The 27,386-nt window shown below is 38.0% G+C and overlaps 1 protein-coding gene across 2 annotated transcripts in view; it reads left to right on the top strand.

The window, feature by feature from the left end:
• MRTFA (myocardin related transcription factor A) overlaps nucleotides 1-27,386 on the top strand; it is a 204,538-nt gene that overhangs the window by 62,359 nt on the left and 114,793 nt on the right. For both annotated transcript variants that reach the window (XM_012741655.2, XM_012741656.2), the window contains one exon: nucleotides 17,974-18,235. The gene's annotated coding sequence lies outside the window, so the exon portion shown is untranslated. The remainder of the gene's footprint in view (nucleotides 1-17,973; nucleotides 18,236-27,386) is intronic.

The following is a 27,386-nucleotide window of genomic DNA, read 5'->3' on the forward strand; positions in this document are numbered from 1 at the left end:
CCACATTTTATTAATCCACTCATGTTTTGATGGGCACTTAATTGCTTTTTCCTTGTTGCTTTCAAGATTTTTTCTTTGTCTTTTTATAGTTTATGGTATGTCCAGATGTGGATCTCTTTTAGTTTGCCCTACTGGGGTTCTTGAATGTGTAGATTAATGTTTTTCATCAAATTTGAGAAGCTTTCAGCTGTTATTTCTTCACAAATTCTTTCTGTTCTTTCTTTCTCTTCTCTCTTTCTGGGAATCCCATTTATGCATATGTTGGTATGCTTGATGGGGTCCCACAGGTCTCTGGGGGATTTCATCATTTTTCCTCGTTCTTTCTTCTTTTCCTAAGACTAGATAATCTTAAGTTATCTGTTTTCAAGTTCACTGATTTTTTTTTTTTGAGACAGAATCTCACTCTGTATCCCTGGCTAGAGTGCCGTGGCATCAGCCTAGCTCACAGCAACCTCAAACTCCTGGGTTCAAGCGATCCTTCTGCCTCAGCCTCCCGAGTAGCTGGGACTACAGGCATATGCCACCATGCCCGGCTAATTTTTTTCTATTTCTTTTTTGGTAGAGACAGGGTCTCGCTCTTGCTCAGGCTGGTCTCAAACGATCCGCCTGCCTTGGTCTCCCAGAGTGCTAGGATTACAGGTGTGAGCCACCGTGCCTGGCCATGATTTTTTTAAATTTTTTTATTTTCTGCCTGCCTAAATCTGTTTAAAACCCATATAATGAACATTTGATTTCAGTTTTTATACTTCTCAACTCCAGAATTTCTATTTGATTCTTTTTTATAATTTCTATTTTTTATTGATATGCTTTATTGGAATATCAGTAAATATTGATATTTAATATTTTTAGTATTCTAAATATAGACATCATTCTCATACTTTAGTTTTTTAGACATGTTTTCCTTTAGTTCTTTGAACATATTTGAAACAGCTGATTTAAAATTTTTGGGTAGTAAATCCAATGTCTGGGCTTCCTCAGGGACAGTTTCTTTTGTTATCCTCAGTATGCATTTTCTGCCTTACAATCTGAAGTGTCTGCTCTGGCTCCAGAGATATAGCAGACATATAGTCTGTATTCTAGCCAGCAGGAAGGAAGGCAGATCAAGGACATACTTACTCTCCTTTATACTTCTAGAAGTCTCATATAACACTTTAATTTAGATACACTAGCCAGAATGTCATCATATGATTACACCTACTTTCAAGGGAGGCTGGGAATTGGAGTCATTAATCTAAGTTGTGATTGCTTGGAAATTTAATTACTAAGGAATAAGAGGAGAATGCATTTGGGGTGGAATTACGATTTGGATTTTTTACTACAGTCTATCCCTTTGGTGGTTCTAATATCTATGCCTACTGGTCTTTACACACATGCACACACAGACATTCATTCATCTCCAAGATAAACTACTCCAATGTTTCTTTTACTGCATGCAGCTCAAAGCCCAGGATGTCTGAGTAATGTGCAGTCTTCTCTGTCAGGTGTGGTGTAGGGCTTGTAAACTAAAAGACAAGGCTTCTAAAGCAATAGCTAGGTATAATAGAAGTAGGATAAGCTGGGGGGGGGGGTGGCTCACGCCTGTAGCCAGGGCAACAGAGTGAGACTCTGTCTCATTAAAAAAAAAAAAAAAAAATAGAAGAAGAAGGAGGATAATAACAAAAAGTTACTATTCAGATAAATGGAGATTAGTAACACAGAAATTAGTTACTAATCAATAGCAATTATTAAATGGGACTGTGTAGGAAATTTGAAAACTTTCTGTTCTGACAGAGTAATAAATTCCTGGACAGAGTAATAAATTCCAGCCTGTTTTTAGGCCTAACAACTCTGGTTTTTTACTTGGTCACTTCTGTGCCTTGCCCATCTTCCACCCCACCTTAACCTAATGGCAATTACCTTGAGGCAATCTGAAACAATGGGCTTGTGTGAGAAGGAAACCGTAAGGCTTCCTCCACCCTATTTTTTGGAGGGGAGGCTTTGAGTTTATATGGCATAGCTCCAGTCTTCTATTAAGGCTGCCTGTTGATGCCACTGCTTTTAACTGCATCACTTTAGAGTATAGAAGTAATTTGCTCTTTCTCTTCTATCAAGCTCCAAGGAAAAAGGCTTTTAGTTAACCTAGGCTGCAGGGCACAGGAAAAAGTATACCTTCCTTAGCAAATATATATTCCTTTATATTTCTGCTTACTGACTAGCTGTAGTCTGAGCTGTACCTCTCTGGTATAATTTTGTTGAAAGTTGTGAGAATATAGCCAAAACATATAACATTCTGAATCTTTCATACTGTTTCCCTTAAAGCTGTAATCAAGATAATCAGGCAATGTTTTACCACTGCATAAAAATGATCATTAGCTTTTCAGTCTTCAATATCTGAGTGTTCACTACTACCACTTTACTACTATTAAACCAGTACCACATCTACTATGTTCTTATTCATGAAGCATCCTATTTCTGGTACTAAATTCTATATTAAGATTATGTTCAGGCTGGGTGTGGTGGCTCACGTCTGTAATCCTAGCACTCTGGGAGGCTGAGGTGGGAGGATTGCTCAAGGTCAGGAGTTCGAAACCAGCCTGAGCAAGAGCGAGATCCTGTCTCTACTAAAAAAATAGAAAGAAATTAATTGGACAACTAAAAATATATAGAAAAAATTAGCCGGGCATGGTGATGCATGCTTGTAGTCCCAGCTGCTCGGGAGGCTGAGGCAGAAGGATCGCTTGAGCCCAGGAGTTTGAGGTTGCTGTGAGCTAGGCTGATGCCGTGGCACTCTAGCCAGGGCAATGGAGTGAGATTCTGTCTGGGGAAAAAAAAAAAAAAAGATCAATGATTTGTGACCCCTCAAAATAAAATTATAGTGGCTTTAAACATGATGTGAGTCTGTTTCTTGTGTTTTTGTAAAGGAAGTCCAGAAATAGATAAACCAGAGCTGATGTGGTGCCTCCTTAGTGTCAGAGAACCAGGCTACTTCTATATTTATTGCCTTGTCATTCTCAACATGGCTTTTTCCTCATAGTCTAAGATTGCTACTCATATTCCAGCCACCCCATCTACATTCTAGCTAGGAGGAAGGAGAAGTGTCTAAAGAATAATGTACCCAATTCCTTTAAGGACATTTCTTGGAAATCACACCTAATACTTTTATTCATACCTCTTGGCTTGAACTCAATCACATGATCACAGCTAGCTATAAGGGAGACTGGGAAATATAGTCTTCATTCCGATATGCATTAGCTGAAACTCAGGTGTTCTTTTACTTGGAAGGGGAGAATGGATATTGGGTAACAACCTCCAGTGCCTGCCAAAATGGTCTAGGTGAGGTGTCCCCCCTGCCTTGCCCCCAGGCTAGAGTGCAGGGTGTCATCATAGCTCACTGCAACCTCAAACTCCTGGTCTCAAGCGATCCTCCTGCCTCAGCCTCCTAAGTAGCTGGGACTACAGGCACGTGCCACCATGCCTGGCTAATTTTTCTATTTTTTGTAGAGATGGTGTCTCACCTTTGCACAGGCTGGTCTTGGATTCCTGACCTCAAGAGATCCTCCCACCTCAGCTTCCCAGAGTGCTATTAATAGGATTATAGGCGTGAGCCCCCTGGCCCTAGGTGAGGTTATTTTATTCCTTGTTTCTTTCTTTTTTTCTTCTTTTCTTTCCAGTGAGTTTTTATTTTCAGTTAAGTCATGATTCAGGGTCCCAGGGTAGGGATCACCATGTACCCAGGTCTCCCTTTACCACCATTGAAGAAGAACTGAGGACAGAGGAGGGGTGAGTGGAGGAGCCAGTTTAGATCTTTCCAGGGACTGTGCCATCTTCCTGGTCATCCCAAGATAAGACCCAGGATATGGGGCGGAGAGACTTGAACGTATACTGGTAGCATTCGCACACAAAGATACCACCCCTTTAGTAGTTATTTCCTTCTTGCAGTGGTGGAAGTCCAGGTAGTTTTGCTAGCAGTTCCTGGTCTGTGTCTGGGTAGGGAAGTGGCTATCAAAAGGGGCAGTCCTGTAGTTCTTGATTTTGATCTTGATGTCTTCTACCATAGTGCTTACTCCTGAAGGAGCCCTTAAAGCAGCTCTCAGTTCAGTGTTCACTCTCTGCTTCTTATTGCATCTGAGTTACTTCATTCAGATGGTTTTTGTCTTTTATGGATCACCAGTGTGCTTTCTCCTTGGTTGATTTAGAACCTTTCTGTTTTAAGATAGGACAGCGAGATATTTGAAGATTTTTATGTTGGTGTGTGTTTACTTTTTCTTTTTTTGTTATCCACATCATGCTTGTTGCCTATACAAGTGCCTTCAAGATGCACAGCACTGACTGCTGACTGGCGCAGCTGTGTTTCTTTGCATTTTATAAATTCTATAATAATTGCTCTTAAATGTAGTTGTAATGTGGAAACTCCTGCAGTGATGTGAATGCTTTTGCTGTATTATTTGCTTTGTTAGGAAAAAATAGATGTCTTTGCCTTTACTCTCTATCTTCCCTCGTTTTTTTTAGAGACAGGGTCACACTTTGTCATCCAGGTTGGAGTGCAATGGCTCAATTGTAGCTCACTGCTGCCTGAAACTCCTGGACTCAAGCTTCCTGCCTCAGCCTCCTGAGTAGCTAGGGCTATGGGTGTGCATCACTGTGCCTAACTAATTAAAAAAAATTTTTTTTATAGACAAAGGGGTCTCACTGTGTTGCTCACTGTCATCTTGAACTCCTACCCTCAAGCAATCCTCCTGCCTTGGCCTCCCAAAGTGCTGAGATTACAGGCATGAGCCACCAAGTCCTGCCCTTCTTTGTTTTAAAGCTTTAAATATAATTGTGCTGAGTTTTAAAATGGTATGAAAATATCTGGTACATTTCACTCCATTAGAAATTCTCAGCACCTTTTTTATTTATTTATTTTTTTATTTATTTTATTTTTTTATATTTACATACTAGGAGCAATCAGCACCTTTTTTAGAATATTAATAGGCTAAGAGTAATATTTGTAGCAAGAGAAGGTCAGAAGGGAATAATAGTGAGCCATGACTAAGGAGCTGTTTTTATTTAAATTTTCAATGTTTATTATAGTTTCAAAGGTTCTACCTTGACTGAAGCATTTAATAACCATGAGAAAGTGAAAATGCATTTTTAAACATGAATTTTGTACTGTATTCCATGAAGGTAATGTGAAAAGCCATTGTTTTTTATATGGTAACTGATCTTACCAAGGTAAATTAATTTAACTAATAAACTAGTTTTTACAATTAAAGTGTAATTGGGAAAATAATTCATGAGCATGCTGGTCATTGCCTTAGTGTTTTGGCTCTGATGCTGCACTACTGTCATCAGTGGGTGCATTGTCCTGAGAGTCCCTCATTGTGGCACCAGTAGGTGCTAAAGAGCTGTAGGCTTGACCTCTTTTGGTTGACCCACAGACACACTGCATCTTCAAATATATACTTTCTCTGAGTATATGTTCCTGTATTTGGATACTCCTTAAAAAGTATGACAGTTTCTTTTTTTATGGCAAGATATTTTATTCCCAGTGTTTTAAAAACATTTGCTTAAGAATTTAGAAAATATTCATTGTTCCCTTTTTAAAGTAGAAGCATATTATTGACATACTTGGAGAGAAGCTCATCCATAAACCTAAGGATATGAGGGCTCTGGCGCTGGAAAATAAGGCTTCTCTTTAAATGCTCCATTGTAGTGTAGAAACAAAGCACAATACTGTAAATGTCTCCCTTTTCCCCCATCTGTTGCCTGTCTTCATCTTAAGTGAAGTTTGTCTCAACAAGTTTTTCATTCCAAAGTTAATATTTTCAAAAATAACTGGTCTTTTTTATGTTATTCATACCTGAGCCAGGATTATTATGGTAGATTTTCTGTATTACAGATTTTCTTTCTGTGGCAGGTTTTCTGTGGCCTGGCAACATTTCAGGTTGCCCTGGCTTATTGGTGTATAAGGTTTTTTTTTTTTTTTTTGTATAAGGTTTTGATATAAGAGTAAAATTGACTGAAGAGTTCCTACCCTCAAATTGTCTCATAACAGATTATAAAACTTTGTAGGTCAATACACAAAATATGTTCAGATCATATTTAAATTTATTCAGGTCTTTTATACGTAGCATGTGGACTTCTAAATATGCATTACTCTATCTCTTAGATAAGAAATCTCTAAAAGCCAAATAGAATTCCACATTTATTAATAGAAATTGGAACACATTTGAACACCATAGAAGAGGGATTCAGAATCATAAGGAAAGCATACCTGTAGTGTTTGTGGGCATGAATAAAGTTCAAGGAATGCAATGAAGTCATCTTGTCAAAATAGTGCTTTAAATTTCAAGCGGCCTTTTTGGAGATGGGAGGAAGTTTAAGGCAAATTGTCAGTTTTCTTTTAAATGTTTGCAACAAAATACTACTTTGTAGTTAACTTCTCTGTACTTTTCAGAATACCTTCTTACAAGATCCTTCATGATAGTAGGACAGCTACCATAATAAACATTTCTTTGAGTGACTTGCTCAAGGGCACATTGCCACACTTAGTGATATAATAAAATATTAAGAGACAGGTCACATACCATAATTTTTTTTTAAAAAACATCATTACATTACTGTTAGGGGGCCAGGCAGACTAGTAAATTACACCAAACTCAAAGTCAGGTGGCAGGCTAAAGTGAGCAGCTCCCCTACAGTCTTTTCTCTACACATGCGCCAAAGTGGCCTTTTCAAAAGGTAAACCAGATCATACCACTTCATTGCTTAAAACCTCCCAGTGGCATCCAGTTGTTCTTATAATATACTTCTCCCCATTCTCTCTCTTCTCTGCCCATGCTGGTCGGTCGTTCAGTTCCTTCAAGATACCAAGCTTATTCCCACCTCATGTCCTTTGAACTTGCATAAAGTTACAGCTTTATTGAGCTTTAAAATAGTTTGAGTGGAGAGTGCTATTCCTTCTGCATGGCTGACTATTTCTTGTCAGATTCAGGCAGAATCTGATTGGGTGGTTATTAGGGGTATGGGTTCTGAAGCCTGACTGCCTGGGATCAAATTATTTAATTTTTCAGTTTCCTTAACTATAAAAAATTGGATAATGTAAGTAAATACACCTCTTCATGTTGTGAAGATTGCGTACATACACATAAAGTACCTCATATGTAATAAACGTTCATAAGTGTTAGCTATTATTCAAGTCTCATTCAGATACCATCTCCTCAATGAGACCTTTCTTGCCTATTTAATCTAAATTAGCCACTTGGTCCCCAGGCACATAACACTTACTGTTATCTGAAATTATTTTATTATATATTTATTTACTTTCATTTATATGTTTCTTCCACTATAATGTAAACCCCATGAAAGCTGGGATATTTTCTATTTTTTGTACTCCCAGTGCCTAGAACAGTGCCTGATCAGTAAATATTTGTTGAGTGAATTAATCAGGTCTATCCCAGAAGGTTGTCTTGGGTGCCATAAAACTGAAAAGTTTTTTTGTGTTGCTCAGTGAAGGGAACATGTTCCCATGTATACCTAATACCATTAGGTTATGCTCTAAGTTATGGATATCAGGCAGGGGCTAGTTGGAAATGGTGTAGAGAAGTAGTCAATAAAGGGGTTGAGCCTGGGGATAAAATACATATTTTACTTCTGTTTTTATTTATTTCTACTTCCAGCTGGTGAGTTCATGTCCCTTTACATAAGCCCTTGAGCTTACTTGTGTCTTTAAGTTTGGTGACAGCTGGTTGCCCCTCAGCATTATAAAGTTACAGCTTTATTGAGCTTCTTCTAAAATAGTGTGAGTAGAAAGTGCTGATATGTAATTAGATACTCAGCTGTATATGATAATTTTAGGAGCCAGAGGGTTGGTCCAGGATCCAAAGTAGGCCACCTGAGACTAGGAATTCCTGAGTTATCAACTGAGTTAGGTTTGATAGCAATTTATCATTCTCTTATATTTTTAAGTGAACTTCTTTCTCATACTCTCCCTACTTTTTTCTGTCATTCTTTTCCTATTCTTATAATCTTTATTGTCTGTTTCATTCTGTCTTCATTTCCCTGTTTTTCTTCTCATGTACCTAATGGAAACCCAAATGACATTTTTATTTTTTGGCTTTGGTCCTGGACCCAACATGCAAAGTCAAATTTATCCCCTCAGATAAAATTCTTCTTCTTTTTCTTTTGCCTGTTTCTGTTAGCAGAATACCATTCTGGTGGTCACTCTGGCTTAGAACTTTGGAGTCATCTCTATACTTCTCTCTCCTTCATCCCCCACAACCAAATACAAACACATCCTATCTCGTATAAATCCAGTCTTCATTCATTCAACATTAATTCAACAAAGATTTGAGTTCCTGTTCTGTGCCAGGTTATGTTGTGTGGCAGTTCCCTTCCCCAAATTCAGGATCTCAACACATACTTTGCCTAATAAAGTAGTTTTGTAACCTCGCCCTCCCCCATGTCATATTTCTGTTTTCCAATTAAGTATATACTCCACTGTCATATTAATTTTCTTGTGCTTTAACCATGTGATCTGTCAAACTGGATTGCCCTTTCATAACATATTCCACATTTTCTCACATCTGTGTTTTTGTTCATATAGTTACCATGTTTCCCCGAAAATAAGACAAGGTCTTATATTTATTTTTCCTCAAGAAGACACTTTAGGGCTTATTTTCAGGGGATGTGTTATTTTCAACTCGAAGCCTCAGCTTGCAGCACGCACAGAATGGCCGGGACCTGACAGGGTGATCCGGCCTTGTTGGTGAGGCCGACTGCACCTTTCCGGTCACCTCTGGGATAGTAGCTGTCATGATGGGCTAGATGAGAAGGGCTGTTCCTCTTCTTTACCGCTTCACGATGAAATGCATGGATTGTGCAGATATGCTGCATAGCCACGCCCATCACTAGGTCTTGTTTTCGGGGTAGGGCTTATATTGTGCAAATGCTTAGAAATCCTGCTAGGGCATATTTTATGGGTAGGTCTTATTTTCGGGGAAACATGGTATATCTCCTGGTAGAATATAAGCTCCCTGAGGGCAGGGACTTTGTTGTAGTCACTGTAAACCCCAGCACCAAGGACAGTACCTGGCATGTAGTAGGTACTTAGTAAATACTTACTGAAAGACTGAGTGAAAAATACATGAATCCTGTCAGTCTTATCGATTTTTAGAAGACTATTGTCAAATATTATTGCCTCTCAGGAAGCCTTTTCTGATTGTCTATGTATTTCTGTTTAAAATAGATACTGCCTGTGACAGAACCCTCTTCTTTTTTTTTTCTGTATCTGTGTTGGTTTTGTATACATGATATGGTTGTGAGGTTAATATAAATAGTAAATTAGTAAATACTATTCACCTCCTAAAGAGGCAGTGTTATGTTGTTACTGTTACTCATTTTGTTGGGGGAAGAGGAGAAACTTGGATGACTGACTCCCTGTGGAATGATCAGGACGAGCTTAAGTATGGACCATCAGGTTGTTTGTTGCCATTGGTTCCCCAATTAATTGAGAATTATATAGATATCTATATGTCTACCTATCCTGCAATTTTACTGTAATACTTTGAGGCAACCACTTAAAACTCGTTTCTTCTGTTATTCACCTCCATATTTCTAAACGTGTGTATACTTTGGTTTCTTGATTCCGCAATTTTAGGCTTTATCGACTACCTATTATAGTAGAAGAAAATTTAGTTGTCTCATAGCTCCCTTCCTTTCTTTCATCTTCCCAGTGAGGTTATATTATAATTTTTATTTATGTTTACTGTTGACCTTATTCTATAAATATTATTTACTGCTTAGTCAAATATTATGATTTTATTTACCTTTTCTTACATAATTGTTTTGTTTTTCTGGAGTTGATAATTACTTGTATTAAAATTTTTGCTTAATTTTCTTTATCAGTGTCCTGATTCTTCCCATGCCTTTTGAGGTTCTCAAGTACAATTTTCTACATGGTTAAACCTATTAGTTTATCTGATTTTTTTCTCCCCTGGAGATTTCCTGCTGGTGCTTCTTGTCCCCCTGCTCTAATCTGGACTCGTGACTTTTGGCCTGCTGTTGAGTAGTTGCCCTACTATTTGTCTTCACCTTCATCCTGGGAATTGTGTTTCTTTCTCTCCTGTGTTAGAGCTCCTGTTACTTGGATCCTGTGTCTTTTTTCTTTTTTAATTTATTCCCTAGTTTTGGTGGAATATATCATGGAATAGCTTCCTGAAAAGTTTATTTGTAATGCCCTCACACTTGATCGATAGTTGTTAGGTTGTGTAAGCAATTCTAGTTTGAAAATATTTTTTTCTCAGAATTCGAAGGCATTACTCCACTATCATTTAGTTTCCAATGTTTTTGAGAACTTTGATGTCTCTTATTATTTATCACAATTTTGTGAGTGAGGAATTAGAGCTGGGCTTAGCTTGGGGATTCTTCTGTCCCATATGGTGTTAACCTGGGTACATGTAGTAGTAATTGGGGTCACGTAGTGGCATTTAGCAGGTGACTAGGCTTGTCTGGAGTGTTCAGGAAGGCTTTGCTCACATGCCTGACACCTTGGTGGAGAGGTCTGGAAGGCTAGGCTCAGCTGGAACCACCTGCCTTTCTGTGTAGTCTTGAGACCTCCTCCTGTGATATATACAGCAGAGTAGGTGGACTTCTTAAAAGAGGGGTACAGGGTTCCAGGAGACCAAGGTAGAAGCTGCCAGTTATCTTAGTCTATATCATCACTTTCACTGTACTCTGTTGGTCAAGGCAGAGGCCAGCTCAGATTTAAGGGAAGGGGAAATAGACCCTACCCACACCCATCAATGAAAGGGAAAAGAGGAAATTTGCAGTCATCTTTAGTCTGCCTCACCACTCTTCCATGTGTTTTCCATTGTTTTGTTATATTTTTCTGTTTCTTGTACTCCTTGTTTTCAGATGATTTCCAAGATGAAGAGGGAACAGGAAGGCCTTTTCTTTGCCATCTTTAGAAGTCTTATAGTTTTTAAGACAGCTGAAGATGATGGGGTTGGTAGTGATAGAGATAAGGGCAGTTAGTTCGCCAAGACTTGATGTTTTCCTCATCTTCTGCAGGCCCTAACCCTAACCCTAACCCTAACCCTAACCTAGAATATATATAGTAAGCTCTCAGGAAGTAGTTGCTCAGTTGATTTGAATTCCTTCATGTCAAATTTTATACACATACACACACATCTGCTTAGTAAGAATTTTCAAGATTTGGTTTATCTACTACATTGAAAATAAATTAAGGCAGTTAAAAATCTGTACAGCTAAAAGGAGGTTCATTAATTGATTAAAAACAATTTTTATACAGAAAAAGTTTTTTTCAGAAGAACCATACCATTTTGTTGTGTGAAATTACCTCTTTGTCATGGGTCATAATAAAGAATCCTGCTGGTACTTAGGCTTTTTAGAGTTATCAGTAGTTGTGTGAGTGCTTCCATTTCTCTAACACATTTTGTGCTGTTGCTTCCAGTTACATATGTTGCTCTGTACCGGCAGAAGGCATGCAGCCCCAAAGGGGGTGGGTTGGAGAAAAGATGAGGCAGAATCAGGCCAGCAAAGGAGGGAAACAGATGGGTTGTGGGAGATGACCCTGCCCCCATGTTGTTTTTGTTCTGGCTGCTACAGATCAATGTGAATCAGCAGCGCAGAAATTAGAGTTAGTGATCCTTTGATGAAAAAGAATGTCTGATCTTGCACTTAGTAGAATTATACATCTATAACACTACAATAGGCAAGTTTTACAGTAAATAATATTTTAGGAGTATTCAGGAATTGGTACAAGGGACTTAACCCACAATGACCATACCTCAACATTTTTGAATCTTGTCTCTACATTGTCATAGTTTAATGGGATTTTCTCTTATGGGCTGTTTCAAAATGAATAGAGAGTGGAGTGTTTGTTAAAGAAATCTTTCCAATGTGCATATTTTATGCTAAATTATTTTCTTCTTTAGTGCTTTAGTCAGTGCTTCTGTTTAACTTCTAGTCTATTTCCTAGGGTCAAAGTTAAGGAAACCTTGCTTTATGTCTCACCAAATCTTCCCTTTGTTCTTATTTTTTAAAAACATTATAAGAATGTTATCAGATAGGCCCGGCGCAGTGGCTCATGCCTGTAATCCTAGTACTCTGGGAGGCCGAGGCGGGTGGATCATTTGAGCTCAGGAGTTCGAGACCAGCCTGAGCAAGAGTGAGACCCCGTCTCTACTATAAATAGAAAGAAATTAATTGGCCACCTAAAAATATATCTAGAAAAAATTAGCCGGGCATGGTGGCGCATGCCTGTAGTCCCAGCTGGGGACTGAAGGCTGAGGCAGAAGGACTGAAGGCTGAGGACCTGGAAGGCTGAGGCAGAAGGATTGCTTGAGCCCAGGAGATTGAGGTTGCTATGAGCTAGGCTGACGCCACGGCACTGTAGCCTGAGCAACAGAGTGAGACTCTGTCTCAAAAAAAAAAAAAAAAGAAAGAATGTTATCAGATATACACAAATGTAGAGAGAATGAGTATGATGAATTTCTATATACCTAATACTCAGTTTCTGCAGTTATCAACATTCTGCCACTTGTTTTATCCATTGCTACCCCCACTCCATGCCTCATGGTCTTTATGGAAGCGTTTTATTATAATGCAATTTTTTTTTTTTTGGAGACAGTCTCACTGTGTTGCCCAGGCTAGAGTGTCGTCCTGGGCTCAAGCGATCCTCCTGCCTCAGCCTCCTAAGTATCTGGGAGGGACTGCAGGCATGCGCCACCACGCCCGGCTAATTTTTTCTATATATTTTTAGTTGGCCAATTAATTTCTTTCTCTTTATAGTAGAGATGGGGTCTCAAACTCCTGAGCTCAAAGGATTTGCTCACCTCGGCCTCCCAGAGTGCTAGGATTACAGGCGTGGGCCACTGCACCCAGCCTAATATTAGTGTTTTTTAATGGATATATCCTGAAACTTTTGCAGTCCCTAAATTAACAAATGCCACTATAGCATGTAATTTCCCAATAAAAATATGTCATATAGAAAATATGTATGTCTGTATATGTAATATATAAATATTTAATGTGTTTAATATATTAATAATAATATTAGGCCGGGCGCGGTGGCTCACGCCTGTAATCCTAGCTCTCTGGGAGGCCGAGGCGGGCGGATTGCTCGAGGTCAGGAGTTCGAAACCAGCCTGAGCAAGAGCGAGACCCCGTCTCTACTATAAATAGAAAGAAATTAATTGGCCAACTAATATATATATACAAAAAATTAGCCGGGCATGGTGGCGAATGCCTGTAGTCCCAGCTACTTGGGAGGCTGAGGCAGGAGGATTGCTTGAGCCAGGAGATTGAGGTTGCTGTGAGCTAGGCTGACGCCATGGCACTCACTCTAGCCTGGGCAACAAAGCGAGACTCTGTCTCAAAAAAAAAAAAATAATAATAATAATAATAATATTAATATATAAATATATATCCATTAAATTTTTTAATGGATATATCCTGAAACTTTTGAAGTCCCTAAATTAACAAATGCCACCATAGCATGTAATTTACCCAATTAAAATATGTGGTAAAGTGTGTGTGTCTGTATATGTAATATATATAAAAATTGTAAGTGACCTCTTTAAGCACTTAAATAATGATTTTATAATATGGAACTTAATTATTAAGCTAAGCTAAAATGAATTCTGAATGAAACACTTGCTAAAACAGGTTTTCAAATTGCTTTTTGTTTTATTCTAGGCAGTGTTGGGCGCAATCATGGTTCAGATCTACAGAATTTGATATTTCTTTCTGTAATCTGTTAAAAATGTATGTGCTCTAAGAAACATCACTTTTTAAACTTTACATTTCTAGAAATACTGGTTATATGCACTAAGTAAATACCAGAATCACAGACCCATGCAGTTAAACTTCATGCTTCATTAGAAAAATCATGATATCATGTAACAGATATCTTGAGAATAGTAACACACGTAAATGTCAAATATCTGAATCCCAGCAATAAAGATATATCTTATTCAAAGTAATAGGAGGAAGGTTGTTCTGAATTAGTAAAAAGTAAATTAAAGAACATTCTAAAGAATATAGCTGAGTGTGGTACCCCACATCTACAGTCCTAGCTCCCAGCTACTTGGGAGGCTTGAAGTGGGATGATATTTTGAGACCAGCCTTGGCAACATAGTGAGACCCCATCTCTTTAAAAAAAAAAATGTATGGTTTTATTCTTTCAAGCTCAATGAATAATGAGTTAACTTAGTAAATTATTTTCTGCCAGGCCATATTTTAATTATTGTGGTTAAAAAAATATAACATTAATTAAATTCACCTCTTAACCAATTTTAAGTATACATTTCAGTGGTGTCAAGTATATTCACATTGTACATCAGAACTCTAGAACATTTTCGTCTGAAACTCTCTACCTTTTAATCACTGTTTTCAGGACAATTTAAAAAATTACTCATTTGAAGTAAGAAATAATTTATTTACTTAATAAAATTTGACATCTTAGTCTCCTTTGTAATCATGTAAAGAATTATACATTATGAGATAGTATATTAGTTTTTCTCCTAATGTGGTAAATACTGTTAAATTGCTGCCACTCATTTATTCTATCCACCCCACCCCCATTCCCTGCCAAGTACCATAAAATTTTACTTAATCTCACACCAAGCTCTGGTATCACAGATATCAGTTAAATCTAAAATAATGGGGTTTTTCTGTTTGGTTAAGGACTTTTTATATGAAACTATGATTCTAGCCCAACAGTTTAGCTCTGGAACTTTGGTAGTATGAGGTTTGCTGGTTCCTGTCCTTGGCCTTATTATTCTTAGTGTTTCTGTATGTTTCATGCAGTCTTCATTGTGTCATCCAGATTTTCTCCAAGACCTGCCTGTGTTGGTCTCCAGATTCTCTTTATCCATCTTCCATATACCTCTCTCTTTGTGTAGTCATTTAGTCACCAACTATTTCTTGAGGGCCTGTTATGTGTAAATACTGTTTGCAAAGCCTGTCTACTGTATACATAGTTGTTGTTACAGTTAAATTTCTCTGCCCCCCCATCCCAGCCCCCCAGTAGAGTGCAGTGGCATCATCATGCCTCACTATAACCTCAAACTCCTGGATTCAAGTGATCCTCCTGCCTTAGTCTCCTGAGTAGCTGGTACTGTAGGCATGCACCACTGCACACAACTCATTTTTCTGTTTTTAGTGGAGGCGGGGTATTGCTCTTGCTCAGGCTGGTCTCAAACTCCTAAGCTCAAGTATTCTGCCTGTCTCAGTCTCCCAGAGTGCTATGATTAAAGGTATGAACCACTGTGCCCAAATTTTCTAAGTTTTCTCATGAGAAGTATGAACTCTTACAATTCCTAATGATTTAACAACTGTTTGTTAAAAACCTGTTACTCTGTGTGAAACCCCTTTTGCCTAGGTCCTGGGGCTGAAGTTTTGATACCATCTTCTTTCTCATTTCCTTTTGAACTCAGTAAGATTTTGTTTTTTTAAAAAAACCCACATTCTAAGCTATCAACCATATGCATGCGTGTGTGTGTGTGTGTGTGTGTGTGTGTGTGTGTGTGTGTGTGTGTGTATGTATGTATGTTTATCAAGGTAGAGAAAGGTATTGAGGACTGCTGTCCTAAGGTTAGGCATCAAGGGGTCCGTGAATGTCATAAAATTGTAGTCTTTTTAGTCTGAAAAGGCTGCTGTTAAAGGAAACAAACATTCTCTTTCAGATTCAGTGGAAAAGAGTACTGAGCCAGATGGATTAATTCTATATAACAATTATTTTTTCAATACAGAGACATAGTTTACACTATGATAAATCATAGGCAAGATGGGAGGAAAAATTCTTTGAAGGTTAGACTCTAAATTTTCTTAGTAGACATTTGTTGTTTTTACTTCCTAAAGTCATTCAAACCGTTAAAATAATCCCTTTTCCTAATGTTTGTCCATACTACTGCTGAGAATATTGAGTTCCTATTTCTGAGTTCCAAATATTTTTTTCTTTTCTTACTCAAGTTTTCTTCCAGATTTTTTTTTTTTTTTGAGTAGAGAGTCTTTTTTAATATCTTTATTTATTTATTTATTTTGAGACAGAATCTCACTCTGTTGCCTGGGCTAGAGTGCCATGGCATCAACCTAGCTCACAGCAACCTCAAACTCCTGGGCTCAGGCAATCCTTCTGCCTCAGCCTCCCAAGTAGTTGGGACTACAGGCATGCGCCACCATGCCCAGCTAATTTTTTATATGTATTTTTAGTTGTCCAGCTAATTTCTTTCTATTTTTTAGTGGAGGTGGGGTCTTGCTCTTGCTCAGGCTGGTCTCGAACTCCTGACCTTGAGCGAGCCACCCGCCTCAATCTCACAGAGTGCTAGGATTACAGATATGAGCCACCATGCCCAGCCAATATCTTTATTCTTAATCCCCTCGTCTTAACTGCTCTCATCTGGACCTTTTCCAAGCCAGTTTATATTTTTGAGATGCATAAACCAGAACTGCAGTCAGGTTTGGGCACACTATTGCTTTACATGAAGGTAGAGTGTATACAGTGTAATGGTCTTTCTAGTTTTCAATGCCTTTCTTCATTTCGTGGCTTTTCAATATTTTGTTAGTTTTTTCATCTGAAGCAAATTAGACTAAAGTCCTCACCAACATCTGCAGGAAACTCCCAGGGAATCTCCATTTACAGATCAAAAACTATAAAAGTTATAGCCTTTTCATTATAAAAACAATAGACTATAAGAGAGTAAAAAGAAAGAAAAATTTTTGATTGTCCAGTCAAACAAAATCCCTGTTCTGTGTTTTGGTATACCTCTTAAAGTCTTTTTTTCTCAGTGTAACATTTTTACATATGAATATGTATTTTTTTTTTTTTTTTGAGACAGAGTCTCACTTTGTTGCCCAGGCTAGAGTGAGTGCCATGGCATTAGCCTAGCTCACAGCAACCTCAAACTCCTGGGCTCAAGTGATCCTTCTGAGGATCCTGAGTAGCCTCCTGAGTAGCTGGGACTACAGGCATGCGCCACCATGCCCGGCTAATTTTTTCTATATATATTAGTTGGCCAATTAATTTCTTTCTATTTATAGTAGAGACGGGGGTCTCACTCTTGCTCAGGCTGGTTTCGAACTCCTGACTTTGAGCAGTCGCCTGCCTCGGCCTCCCAGAGAGCTAGGATTACAGGCGTGAGCTACCTTGCCCGGCCTGTGAATATGTATTTGTATATCTTTTCTTAAACATGACTTTAGAATAAACATTTCCCACATTAGAAATGCCTTATAAAAATTATTCTTAATAACTGCATGGGATTCAGTGAATAAACATATTCTTAATTCACTTAACTACTAATTCTCATGTTGTTTAAAAGATTTTCCTGTTTTAAGTATTCTTTGTCATGTTTAAAGACTTATTCTTATGTTGCCAGGTGTTCTTTTTTAGTTTTTAATTATTATGGGTATGTAATAGCTGTATATAGGTGTTTTGTTTTTAATATGCCAGTCCTACATACTATGATTAAATATTCATGTAGGTTAAAATATTTGGGCTAATACCTGTTACTACACAGACATCTCTATTTTGACATTTCTTTATAGAATGTAATGACTTGGGAATTGTTTTTCTAAGGAAATTTTCTCCCTCAGCTTATACTGGTACAATATGATACTTGAGTATGTTGTAGATACTCGTTAGCTGTTATTTCTACAGATATTTTCCCTTAGTTCTTGGAAGGTCACTTTTATCTCATAGCTCTTTCTCTTTTGACTGCCATTTCCTTTTGTCCCATTTTATGTGTGTGTACTGCTTTTGTTTCACTTCTTGTCCTCTTGAATGATCTTGTTGGGGACAGTATCTGACTTGAAATCTTGTGCATTCTGTGAGCATATTTAATAATGATGCTAGCTTACTTTATAAAAAGTTTTTAAGAATAATAGTAGTTTGCCAGTAATGTAATTTAAATATTAGTATTCAGCATATACTAAGTAGAATAGTTTCTTCATGGTACCATCTAAACTTTTTGTCTCCTCTTCCATTTTCAGGTTGCCATCACGAAAGCCAAAGTGGATTTCTCCAGTGTGGTGTGCCTGCCCCCTTCCGTCATTGCTGTGAATGGGCTGGACGGAGGAGGGGCTGGCGAAAATGATGATGAACCAGTGCTCGTGTCCCTGTCTGCAGCACCCAGTCCCCAGAGCGAAGCTGTTGCCAATGAACTGCAGGAGCTCTCCCTGCAGCCCGAGCTGACCCTAGGTCTCCATCCTGGCAGGAACCCCAATTTGCCTCCACTTAGTGAGCGGAAGAATGGTGAGTAGATATGAAATTATTGCATTGCCTAATTTGAACAAGAATCTTCCTGTTTATAATATTATAGGTCTTTTATTTCATGTGTTTTGAAAGTTTCTTATTATTGTACTATTTCTTATAAAATAGAGAAATAGTGGTAAGTTTAAGTGATCATTGTAATCCCAACATTTCCTGCCTGGGTTATTATAATTTCTTTCTAATTTGTCTTCCTACTTCTCTGCTTTCCCCGCCTCATTCCTTCCACAAATTCATTAATTCAGTGTATATGTTCATTAAATATTAATGTATTATAAACTGTACTAAGATTACAGATTAAATGGTAAACAAGCCCCTGTCATTAGGAAACTTATCCTATCTTATATACCTTGTCAGAGTAATCTTTTAGAACTTCTTAGCTTAATACTTTTCAGGGATTGCCCTATGATATAACAAAAGCAAAATAAATTTTTTGGCATGGTTTACAGGGCTTTGTAGGATCTGATCTTTTTCTTTAGGTTCTTCTCTTATCATTCCCCCACTCCTAGTATTTATTTGCTCCAGCCTATTAAACTACATTTAGTACCATTTACAAACCATGTACTCATACCAAACTTTCTTTTAATTAAAAAAATTTATAATTTGTTATGAAATATTTAAGATTTGAAAAAAGGTATAAAGAATATAGCAAATATGTGCTCAAGTACCACCTGACTCTCATAATATTGTTTCTCATGTTGTAAACGCAAATATATATATGAGAGAAAACCATATTATATGTATTCTTCTGCAACTTGTGTTTATTGTTCAGTATTTATTTTCTCTGAGTTGTTAAAGATGTTTAATATTTTATTCTAATTGAATCTATTATCATTTATTGAATAGTTCTACTTTTTCCTACTGATCTTTCATGCCAGCCATATTCTGTTTCAGTGTATGCATGAGTTAGTTTTTAAGCCCTCCATTCTGTTTCATTAGTTTCTCTATCACTGTGTCAGTACTACCTCATTTTAGTAGCTGTTGCTTACTAATTAGTCTTGCTGTGTGTTAGGACAGGTCTCTCCTTGCCTTTTTCTTTTTCAAAGTTGTCTTGGCTATTCTTGCCCTTGTAATTTTCATGATAGTTCTCCAAAAAAAAACCCATTGGTATTTTTTCCTAACATTTTATCATGAAAAACTTTAAACATATAATAAAGTAGAAAGAGTTTTATAACAAATACATATATGCCCATCTTTTAGATCTTACTGTTAACATTGTATAATAATTGCTTTATGACATATATTTTCATCTATCCATCTCTCTGTCCATTGATCCATCTTATTTTTTGATGTATTTCAAAGTAAATTGCAGACTTCCTGTTATTGAAGCATAACATAAACATAGAATAACACACAACTTGTGTTCTTGTTGAGTTATCATAAAGTGAGTGCACCTGTGTGTAACTACTGCCTAGTGAAGAAATAAAACATCACCAACACCCCAGAAGCCTCTCCTCATGTGCTTCTTCCCAGTCAATACTCTTTCCTGTCCAAAGGGAAACTACCATCCTGATTTCTAACACCATAGCTTAGTTTTGCTTATTTTTAAACTTTATATAAATGGAGTCAGACTGTATGTCTTCTATTGGTGGCTTCTTTTATGTTTTTGAAATTCATCTGCATTGAATTGTGTGTGGCTGTAGTTTATTTCCATTGCTATGTAATCAATCCATTTTATGAATATACTGCAATTTATTTGTCCATTTTACTGTTGGTGGATATTTAGTTTATTTTATTTGGCCACTATTATGAACCATGCTGCTATGGAATTCTTGTATATGTTTTTTGATGTATTTGCTGAGATTTTGATTTGAAATATATCATTCATAGGCAAATGGGGAGAATGCACACTTTAAAATATCAGGTCTTCCCGTCCATTAATTATTTTTATCTTTCCAGTTACATAGGTTTTAGTTAATGTCTTAAACAGAGTTTTATGACTTTCTCCATCAAGGTCATACAAATATTTGTTAAGGTTTATTCCTGGGTACCTTTTTTTGGTAGACATTCTAACATTATAAATGGTATATTTTTATAAATATTTTCAGTTTGATGCTGGGGTAGAAATGTCAAGCCTTTTCAACTCCCCTGTGTCTTTTCTACATCTGTATTTGGGATACCGTTTCTCTCCTCTATGCTTCTTGCTAACTGTTTGACAGTATTCTTTGAGATATCTTTTCCAACTCAGGTTTAGTGTTAGGTGCCCTCTTTTGGCTTACCCTGTTACCCTTTACCATCATACTTTATCACTCTATATTGTAATTAGAATTCTCCACTCAGCAACAAGTGAGCCTTTGAAACTGAAATCAGACATTACTGCACTCCTCCCAGAACCCTTCAGTGCCGTCCTGTGAGGCTAACTATGGTTCTTTTTTAAAAAAAAAAAAAAAGGCCGGGCGCGGTGGCTCACGCCTGTAATCCTAGCTCTCTGGGAGGCCGAGGCGGGCGGATTGCTCGAGGTCAGGAGTTCGAAACCAGCTTGAGCAAGAGCGAAACCCCGTCTCTACTATAAATAGAAATTAATTGGCCAACTAATATATATACAAAAAATTAGCCGGGCATGGTGGCGAATGCCTGTAGTCCCAGCTACTTGGGAGGCTGAGGCAGGAGGATTGCTTGAGCCAGGAGTTTGAGGTTGCTGTGAGCTAGGCTGACGCCACGGCACTCACTCTAGCCTGGGCGACAAAGTGAGACTCTGTCTCAAAAAAAAAAAAAAAAAAATATATCTATAAAAAATAATAATAACTTTTCTCCTTTTTTTTTTTACAACAGTCTATACATTTTCATTGTTACTAACTGTGGTTCTTATGATGTGGCCCTGGTATCCTCTGACTTCATTTCTTACTGCTATACCCTAGCTCACTGTACTCTGTTCTAGCCACATTGACTTTCTTCCTTTTCCTGAACACATCAAACATGGTCCTGTCCCAGGGTGTTGTACTTGCTGTGCCTTTATTGAAGTTCTTATACAAATGTCATTTCCTTAGGGAGGCCTTCCCTGCCTGTCTTCATTAAAATATCACCTCCTGGTATTCTCTTTACTGCTTTGTTTTTCTTCAAAGCACTTATTATTGTGTGTCATTTTAGTGTGTGTGTGTGTGTGTGTGTGTGTGTGTGTGTGTGTTTGTGTGTGTTTAATACATTTCCTGAGGGCAGAAACTTTATTTTGTTCAGTGGTATATACCTGACTCCTGGCTCATAGTAGGCACTCAATAAATATTTATTGAATGAATAGATAAATGGTTTACTTGTTTGCCACAGTAGATATAAGAACTCTGTTTTTACATCCAGATAGTAGGTAGGTCTCAAGCAGTTATTTGTGTTCTTTTCTTATTTCTAATTTCCACTCTTTCCCTCCCCTGCCCAAGAAGGCAGAGACTTCAGTGTATATGCTAAGGGGAAAGAGTTAATGCAGAGGGAAAGGTAGAAGAAACAGAAAGGATAATTTATGGAGAAGGTTCCTGTGGAGATGCAAGAGGGTGGGATCCGGGATACTGGCTCTGCCCTGGGCAGAAGTAAAGACCAGCTCTCCTCTGCTGTATGAGGAATGGCAGTGAAGGTGATGACAGAAAGTAGACAACAAACCTCCACTATCTGGGCAGTAAGTAGAGAAAATTGGTGCTGACAGTGGAGTAGAAGGCAGTTGTTGCTGTTGGGGCCAAGGTATTGGTCTATCACCAGCCTCTTTCTCTGAAGTCTTTCCTCTTGGCACATGAATTTTTTTTTTTTTAATTTTTTTTTTCAAGCTATGATATGCTCATTTATTCAAAATGTCTTTATTGAAACAGAATGATAGAGCAAGAAAGAATGAGGTCTGGGTGGATGTCTTTGAGCACAGGATGGAGCCCAGACTCAGTGGTTACAGTTGGCACATGAATTAACTGAAATCTTCCCCAACAACTCTGACCTTCCCTTTGTATACAGGCGCCTGAAAGAATAGTTTACAGTTATTGTCTCTAGTCTTTCATATTCCAGAGACTTCACAGCTTTCTGACTCTTACCACTAACTTTCTTCAGAAAATGCCATTGCTAAAGTGATTTGTTTGCTTTTTATTGTAGCTCAGATGAGCACTCTTTAGTCTTTATCCTACATGACCTCTACAGCATTTGCATGACATGATTGGCCAAAACCTCACGTTTGAAACTTCTCCTCTACTGACATCTGTGACATTACCTTTTTCTGGCTTTTGAAACTCTGCTTTTCCAGCCACTCCCTTTTTTGCTCAGACCCTTTGCTATCTTTTCTCCGCCAACACCTTAAATTTTGTTCCTCCCCAGCATTCAGCCCTCGAGAAGAGAGGTTAGATGTACTGGTAAGAAAGTCATTATTATATTTTACACTAGCTCTTTGCGTGGTCATTTGTAGGGAGGTAATGGTAGGAGCAGAATGGAAAATCCCTGAGGAGATTGTGAAATTATAAAGTGTAGAATTCTAGAACAGAATAAGTGCTGGGGTTAAAAGAGATGCTTTTTCATGAATGGGTATACTGTGTGTTGATAGGGTACAGTGAGAAATTTACTTCTTAGATCTGTTTCACTTAGAAGCATATTTTATATAGAAATTTAGTGGGTTAGCAAAGGGCAGTAGGCAGCCAAGGTCCTGATTTCTAGAATAGAGAAAGAGCATTAAAGAGAGAAGATGCCCTTGATTAACCCAAACCTATTGACCTGGTTGGAAAAAGTTGATAAGTTCCAAGGAGGGGTGTGTGTGTGTAGAGAGAGAAAGACACACACAATCCTACTGTGTTGCCAAGGCTAGAGCACAGTGGCATTATCACAGCTCACTGCAACCTCACACGCCTGGGCTCTCAAGCTATCCACCTGCCCCAGCCTCCCAAGAGGTTGGGGTTACAGGCGCATGCCACTATGCCTGGCTGATTTTTCTATTTTTTGTACAGATGGGGTCTTGCTATGTTGCTCAGGTTGGTCTCGAATTCCTGGCCTTAAGCGATCCTCCTGCCTCAGACTCCCAAAGTGCTAGGATTTGGAAGCCACCAAATCCCATTTGGGAGCTAGGTGTGAGCCACGATACCCAGCTCAAGGTATATTTTTAAAATATTACTCTTCTATCTTCTTCTAGGCTGAGCACTTAGGTCTAAAAGGTAAAATCTGCTTGTGGATCCTGTCCAACCTGGGTTTGGAGAAGCCTGGAAAAATCTTTTCTCTAATATCTAATCCCATTCCTTTTGGCTTATCTCAAAGAGTTCTGGTAGCCATTGAATGAATGTATCAAAATGGAAAATCATTTCTTTTACTAACTATATATCCATTGCTAAACAATATAGATTAGTTGACATTTATGTGTTGTTTTTGTTTTTGTTTTTTTAGAGACAGGGTCTTGCTTTGTCACCCAGGCTGGAGTGCAGTGGTACAATCATAGTTCAGCCTCCCAAGTAGCTAGGATTAAGGGCATGCACCACCGCACCTGGTTAATTTTTCTTACTTTTTGTACAGATGGGGTCTTACTATGTTGCGAGGCTGCTCTTGAACTCTAAGCCTTAAGTGGTCCTCCCATCTCAGCCTTCCAAAGTGCTGGGATTACAGGTGTGAGCCACCGTACCCAGCCTGTTGAAGTTTATATGAATGAAACTATTCTGTATTCTTCTTTTGTTCGGTGAATATAGAATTCATCCATGTTGTATATAGCTGTAGTTCATTGATTTTTTTTTCTTTGCTGTATAGTAGATGCTCCCATGGATAATTATTCCAAAATTTAAAAAAATCTATTCTGGTGGACATTTGAGTTGGTTCCAGTTTTTGGCTATTACAATGTTGCTGTGACTGTTCTTCATGTGTTCTGGTGCATGAGTACATACATATATACATAATGAAAATTACTATTATAGTAATATAAAATTACTAGGTAATGCTAGACTATTTCTGATAGTGATTGCAGTTGTTTCTACACCATCCAGCAGTTTATGAAAGCTCCCAGTGTTCTGTATCCTTGGCAGGCTAGAGTGCTGTGGCATTAGCCTAGCTCACAGCAACCTCAATCTCCTGGGCTCAAGCAATCCTATTGCCTCAGCCTCCTGAGTAGCTGGGACTACAGGTATGTGCTACCATGCCCAGCTAATTTTTTGTATATATATTTTTAGTTGACCAATTAATTTCTTTCTATTTTTAATAGAGATAGGGTCTTGCTCAGGCTAGTTTTGAACTCCTGACCTCGAGCAATCTGCCCATGTAGGCCTCCCAGAGTGCTATGATTACAGGCGTGAGCCACCACGCCCAGCCAGATATCTTATTTTGACTTTACTGTTTTCTAATAAAGTTGAATATCTCTTATATTTGTTGACTATTTAGATTTTGTGAAGTGGCAAGTTAAATCTTTTGCCTATTCTATTATTGATTTTTTCCTTGTTGAATAAAAGGAGCTCTTTAAATATTCTGAATACTAGTTTGTTGTTGCTTTAAATGTGTTGCAGATATCTCATCCTACTCTGGTTTGTCTTTTTCTTTTTATGGTGTCTTTTTTTTTTTTTTTTTTTTTTTTTTGAGACAGAGTCTCGCTTTGTTGCCCAGGCTAGTGTGAGTGCCGTGGCGTCAGCCTAGCTCACAGCAACCTCAAACTCCTGGGCTCGAGCGATCCTTCTGTCTCAGCCTCCCGAGTAGCTGGGACTACAGGCATGTGCCACCATGCCCGGCTAATTTTTTATATATATATATCAGTTGGCCAATTAGTTTCTTTCTATTTTTTTATAGTAGAGACGGGGTCTCGCTCTTGCTCAGGCTGGTTTCGAACTCCTGACCTCGAGCAATCCGCCCGCCTCGGCCTCCCAGAGAGCTAGGATTACAGGCGTGAGCCACCGCGCCCGGCCTATGGTGTCTTTTGATTAAAAATTTCTAAATTTAATGTAATAGACATATGAGTCTTTTATAGTTAGTGAGTTTTGTGTCTTGTGTTTTTGGAAATAATTTTTTGTATGGGGATAAAGTAAGACATGGTTTAATTTTCTTTCCAGATAGATTCCTGTTTGTTGAAAACACTTTTCTTGCCTTACTGATCAGCAGAGCTAACCTCTTTTCATATAGCAAGGACTTAACCTTTGTGTGGGTGTGTTTCTGAGCTCCATGTTTGGTTCTGTTTGTCTATTTATGTATGCCTACACCAGTATCTCACAGTTTTAATTATGATAACTATAATAAGCCCTGTTATATGGGAGTTGTAAGTCCTCCTCTCCTCTCCTCCCCTCCCCTCTCCTCCCCTCCCCTCTCCCCTCCCCTCCCCTCCCCTCCCCTCCCCTCCCCTCCCCTCCCCTCTCCTCTCCTCCCCCCTCCCCCCTCCCCCCTCCCCCATCTCCCCTCCCCTTTTTTGAGACAGTCCTGGGCTCAAGTGATCCTCCCACCCCTGCCTCCCAAGTAGCTGGTACTTGACGTGTACTCAGCTAATTTTTCTATTTTTTATAGAGACAGGGTCTCACTATGTTCCTCACACTGGTTTGGAACTCCTGGCCTCAAGCAGTCATCCCACCTTGGCCTCCCAAAGTGCTAGGATTCCAGGCATGAACCACTGCGGCAGACCTCCACCTTGTTCTTTTTCAAGAGTGTAGTTCTTGGCTTTTCTTGGTCCTTTCCATTTCCATATGGATTTTAAAGCCACTATGGGATTTTGATTGAATTGTATTACAAACCAATTTGGGGAGAATCGATATTTTTAGAATATTGTACTGCAATGTGGAATATTTTTCATAGTTATTTAGATCTTCTCTAAGGTCTCCCAGTGAGTTTTTATCTTTGAAAAATGTTTATTTTCTAACTGTTTTTGCTAACTCCAAATATTGTTCTGAGAGATGTAACAAATACAGTTTTTGTGTGTCGGGTTATGTAAAGAGAAGTAAGCAGGAGAGAACTGGAGTGAAAAAGGACATACTTATTCCGCTTTCACAGTGGTGTTCTCCTTTGTGTAAGATTTAGGAAGTACTCATTTGTTTTTCACATGTGCAGCCTGAGGAAGAAAGGGCAGATAATGTTTGTTTTTTTTACTCTGTAAGGGTACGAACTGTATCCTTTCATGCTGTAGTGTTGCACAGGAGGTACTAATTAATTGCTGGGAGAAGTAAAAATTTTGAGTGGGCAGTTTCTGTTCTGAATTACAGTATTTTCTTGGGGAAAGGAAAGAGATTTGTTAATTATGTTTCTCAGAAAGCCTGGTTTTCAGGAATTTTCTAGATTAGGTCTTCTAAGTGAAAATGCCCAAATCTTAAACATGTCAGTTCAATAAATGATTCTGTTTACAATGTGATTTAGAGAATTTCAAAACCTATTTAATCCCAGTACTTAGAGATAATCAATTTCCCATTCTCACTTATTCATCACATATTATGCTAGTCTCCTGGAGAACAAATACCAGATAGAATTCCTGCTCCAAAAAAGCAAAACTCCCAGTGGATCCTATCTCCCAGAGAAAATTGTTGTTAGCATAGATTCATTTCCCTCTGGTGTTTTTCCAGATGTATGTTTTTAAAATAACTGAGCTAATACTATACACCCAATTTTCTGTGTTCTGCTTTTTTTATTGAGCATTGTAGCTTAAGATTTTTTATGTTATTGAAATATTTTTACAAGTAGCCTTTTTAGTAGGGTGCATAACATTCTATTCTGTGCCATCATTTATTTAATTTCTCCCTTGACATTAGAATCATTTTCTATTTTTCACACTTAAACACTAATATTTAGATGAACATCTTTTAAAACTTTTTTTTGCATTTTGGATTATTTACGAAAGTGGAGATATTGACATAAAGAATTTAACCATTCTAATATTGAAAAATGTATTTAGTGACAATATTAAGTCCCAACTCTGTGCTAAATATTAGAGAGACAATAATGAACAAGACAGATATGGTTCTCGTTGTCATGGAAGTTATAGGTCCATGAAAGAGAGAAAGATAAAACAGAGTTATACAAGCTATATGTAGTTATAAACTTTGGTAATTGCTTAAAACAAACACAGATGTTATAACAGAATAACAGATCTAATAGTGATGGTTCTAATGTAGGTGAGGGAGTTCATCAGGAAAGGCTTTTTTTGATTAAGAGACATTTAAGCTAGTGGTTTGCTAAACAAAAGAAGGAATTGCATGTGTGAAGGCTGGAGAAGGAGAAATGGGGAGGAGGGAGAGGCAAAGGATAT

This window comes from Microcebus murinus, chromosome 10 (assembly GCF_040939455.1).
Source record: "Microcebus murinus isolate Inina chromosome 10, M.murinus_Inina_mat1.0, whole genome shotgun sequence".
Lineage (NCBI taxonomy): Eukaryota > Metazoa > Chordata > Mammalia > Primates > Cheirogaleidae > Microcebus > Microcebus murinus.